Source organism: Propithecus coquereli, unplaced genomic scaffold (genome assembly GCF_000956105.1).
Source record: "Propithecus coquereli isolate 6110/MARCELLA unplaced genomic scaffold, Pcoq_1.0 Scaffold307, whole genome shotgun sequence".
Classification (NCBI taxonomy): domain Eukaryota; kingdom Metazoa; phylum Chordata; class Mammalia; order Primates; family Indriidae; genus Propithecus; species Propithecus coquereli.
Window position 1 is genome coordinate 2,898,563 of NW_012148697.1, and position 4,652 is coordinate 2,903,214.

At 40.5% G+C, this 4,652-nt stretch overlaps 1 pseudogene across 1 annotated transcript; it reads left to right on the top strand.

Moving 5' to 3' along the window:
* Positions 1-3,020: 3,020 nt before the first annotated feature.
* LOC105814840 lies at positions 3,021-4,206 on the top strand (annotated as a pseudogene). The gene has a single exon (XR_001137711.1). The product of XR_001137711.1 is annotated as a phosphomannomutase 1 pseudogene (transcript).
* The last annotated feature ends 446 nt before the right edge of the window (positions 4,207-4,652 follow it).

Consider the following 4,652-nt stretch of genomic DNA (forward strand, 5'->3'; position numbering starts at 1 on the left):
TATTCCCCCTACACTAGCTGTTAATTGTAAACTAGGATTTAGTTTCAAATTAAACATTTTGGGCAAGATTACCTAATAAGTGATTCTGTATACTTCATATGCCTCTCATCAGGAGACATATACAGTCCAGTCCCACTGTGATGCTAAATTTGATCACTTAGTTGAGGGGATTAAGGTAAGGTTTATTTTCCCCACTGCAATTAGCAAGTAATCTGTAGCATGATAAACTAGCACTGTGGTTACAATCTGTTCTCCAATAATCTTTTACCTAAAAGTTTGTAGTATCTTCTAATAATCCTTGTCAGGCTAACTTTTAAATTTCAGTGTTAATAATCTTTTGTTAGTCTACAGATGGAAACAAAATCACAGGAATTGTAAAATAACCTATGTGGCAAAGTTAACACAAGCCTGATTTTTGTGATTTTTTTAAGGTTTTTAATGATGAATTTAAGATATCTCTTGTTATCAATTTTAAAAGAAACCTAGCTTGAGACAAATGAAAAAAATTCAATGCCTGTCTTTTCCTGTATTCTTAAGAAATGTGTTTAAATTTTTCCTAGCCTACATTAATTCCACAGGAATAGCCAGAAATACAATGTAAAGGAATGGTAGCTCTACTGAAATACATTTTGAGAAAATTGTTTGTTTTCTTGTGGAATGGCAGTACTGGATTGAGACTCAGAGATCAGGATTCTAGTCCTCACTCTACCACTATGTGAAGTTCAAGAATTACAAGTTTTTAAACTTTACTCCATGATCTCATTTCATAGTGATTGTGTTGGTAAACATTTAAGAATAAAGAATGAATTTATGATAATGAAGTAAGTTGCTTAGTTTTAGAAGTGAATCTCATTTTTATTAAGCCAAATATAAATATATGTAATATAAAATTGAATTTATTTCTCAACTAATTAGCATTTAGTAGGTGACTGTTTTAAAGGAGATTTCATAGTAGGATTTCCTTAAGTAACATGTTCTCTCGTTAAAAATATGACATTTAATTCATGAAACAGTTTACATGAAGTCTTCCCACACATCTAGCATATAATTGTCGTCTGTGGTGGAGCTAGGACTTCAATGCAGGCAATCTGGCTCCAGAATTTGTGCTCTTGCTGCTTTTCTTGTTTTATCAGGGCAATGAGAAAACTGGATTTGTAAAATTCACCAAGTAATATAAAAAAAAATCATTCTTCAGTATTTATATCATTCATTGAGTACCTACTATGTACCAGGTGGGGAGGGTACTTGGAGAGACCTTGAAGAGTAGGCAACAGCTGGACTAAGTTAGCAAATGCTGCACATTAACCGACTGTGCTTATAATGTTTATTGAAAAAATTTAAAAATATAGAAAAGATAATGAAGAAAAACAAGGTAGTGAATAGCTAAGAGTGCGAGGTTGGAAGTCAAATGTGAATATGAGTCTCAGCTCCACTTTTTAACCTAAGTCTCACTTTCCTTACTTATAAAATAGAGGTTATGCTACCTGATAGGTTTGTTATGTGGTTTCAATGATATAATATGTTTAGGACAATGCCTAGCATCTAATTATTAAAAAAACCATTAGTTATTGTAAAAGTTTCTCATAATCCACATAGATCACGGCTATTTTGATGTACACAGAAGCTCTTAATGTGATTGGGACCGTGGTATTCAATTTAATTAAATATTAACATAAAGGGATTAAAATGATAAATTTTTATCTTAAATATTTTATTTTGCTTAAAAAAACGGATGTAAAACAGTCTATGATCCACTTCATGTTGGATGATTTTCCCCCTAGTCTTTTACAATTGATTTCCTATACCTGATTTAGCAATAACTTTTTGTAACTAGCCTTTGAGGCTTTCTAAGTGTTCAGCTTCATTTTCATGGAAACAATTCTCTTTTCACATTCACAATTTCATTTATTTGTGTAATATTTAATTAAGCTGTATAATTATAACAAGTTCATGAACAACTAATTCTTGGTAAGTTGAGAGCAGAAATATACTGGTTTGATAAAAAATAAGCTTACCTAGTGGTTTAGTAATTTACTGGAAGGCCTTTATAGACAGAATGGAGAGTGTTGGTTAATTTGCCAAATTGGTCTGTTAGGCAGGTTGGATAAGAGAAAATAATGTTGTCTTGCCTTGTAGTATTTCTGAGTATATGGATGGATGTATTGTACAGATATTTAAACAAAAATTCAAGGCTACCTAATCATAATATCTCAGTCTTGTTTCAGCTTTTTCAAGTTTTTTAAAATTTGTGCCTTTGTTTTTCTTTATGAAGCAGTGGTACAGTGGACAAGTCGGAGTTCGCAGGTGTATCTGAGAAGCCAGGTATGCCCAGCTGCTGGAGTGGTAACCACGCCCAGTAGAAAGTCTATGGAGAGCTGTCGTCTCTGCATAGCTACCTCTTCTGTGGTTCACAGGCAAGCTTTTGGTGGTGGACCCGGGGCTGCTGTTTGGTCAGCAGGCTTGGCAATCAGAAAGAAGAGTTGTATGCAGAGCAGAGCAGAGACATGGTGGAATTTGCTGGCAATTCCGTATTTCTATATCTAATCATAATCTTCAGAGAGTATTTTTGTTCTTTTGGCCAACTCTAGGCTGGAACCCTATGGGAAGAGGGTTCTGGGAAATGTAGTTTGAACTTAACCAAGTTGTCACACTACAAACTGCCACAGCAGTTAAGGATGAAAACAACCACGGTGGAGGATGTTAGAGTTGTGGCAGTCCACAGTGATGATAGGTCTAGGCTCATACTAATGTGAGAGAGCAAGTTGCTTAAGCTCTCCAAACCTTTCATGAAACAGGGAGATAATATTAGTATCTACCATACAGAATTGTTGTGAGGATTAACTGAATTGTTTATAAAGTATTTAAAATAAAGCTTTTATTAGTAGTAATTACAGTAGTAATGAGATGAGATTGAGAAATAGGAAGGGTATTTTTTAAAAGATGACGGAGAGGGAAGAGAGAAGATGAGTGGAGATAAGAATAAAGCAGAAGAAATCCGCCCGGGGTGCGGAGCTGCAGCCATGGCGGTAACAGCTGAGGCCGCCCGCAGGAAGGAGCGTGTCCTCTGCCTGTTTGACATGGACGGGACTCTGACGCCTGCTCGCCAGAAAATTGACCCTGAGGTGGTCACCTTCCTGCAGAAGCTGCGGAGTAGAGTGCAAATTGGTGTGGTGGGCGGCTCCGACTACTCTAAGACTGCCGAGCAGCTGGGCAAAGGGGATGAAGTCATCGAGAAGTTCGATTACGTGTTTGCCGAGAACGCAACGATGCAGTATAAGCATGGCCGGCTGCTCTCCAAGCAAACCATCCAGAACCACCTGGGGGAGGAGCTGCTGCAGGACTTGATAAACTTCTGCCTCAGCTACATGTCCCTGCTCAGACTGCCCAAGAAGCGTGGAACCTTCATCGAGCTCCGGAACGGCATGCTGAACATCTCACCCATCAGCCGCAGCTGCACCCTGGAGGAACGGATCGAGTTCTCCGAACTGGACAAGAAGGAGAAGATCCGGGAGAAGTTCGTGGAAGCCCTGAAAACAGAGTTTGCCGGCAAAGGGCTGAGGTTCTCCCGAGGAGGCATGATCAGCTTTGACGTGTTCCCTGAGGGCTGGGACAAGCGCTACTGCCTGGACAGCCTGGACCAGGACAGCTTCAACACCATCCACTTCTTTAGGAATGAGACCAGCCCTGGTGGGAATGACTTTGAGATCTTTGCTGACCCCCGGACTGTTGGCCACAGTGTGGTCTCCTCTCAGGACACAGTGCAGCAATGCCGAGAGATTTTTTTCCCAGAGACAGCCCACGAGGCGTGACCCACACCTATCATGGTGACTTCCAAATAGCTAGGCCCAGGCCTACAGAGAGGCCCTCGCGCTGGATGGGTGCCGGGGCCCCTCCTGCTCGGGCCCAGGGCACCTGTCCTGTGTTCCTGCTGCAAGGCCTACCCAGATGGGGCCAGGGGCTGTGAGGATGACTGTCCCTAGCCAGTCATCCCCTGGTGAGGCTGGCTTCTGTCCTCCCAGGGCCTAGTGTTCCCGTCCTCTGCCCAGTGGCCCTGGCCACAGCTGCTGCTTGTATTTCTCAACAGAACAGGTTTCTGTCTACACAAAGGGGAGGTGTGTGCGAGTGTCATGTGAGATCTGACCCACCCTGTCTGCCCGCCCCAGTTGACTGGGTGCCAAGTGGTGGGAAAGGTGCATATTTTAGAAAACTTTATGTCACAAATATTAAAGTTCCCAGAGCAAAAAAAAAAAAAAAAAAGAATAAAGTAGAAGACATAGTTTCTGTATTTGAGAATAGTGTAGTCTAGCTGCAGAGGGCATATGTAAATCTATGGAATAGTTAGGAAACTATTATATGAGAAAATATCTTTTAAGAAAGATGACTCTGCCATGATTAGTGGAAAGACAGCAAGTGCTGTCATTCCAATGTAGTTAGGGTAAAGTGATAATGTATGTAAAATGCCTAGCACACTGACAGTCCACAGACGGTAATTCTTTTCCATTATCATTTATACTGTCAACGGAAAAGAAGCCAAACTCTGTAAAATAATTTTAAAGAGATTTATTCTGAGCCAAAATTGAGGACCAGGACCCAGAGCCACGCCCAAAAAGCCTTGAGCAAGTGGACTCACAGTGGTTGGATTACAGTTTGGT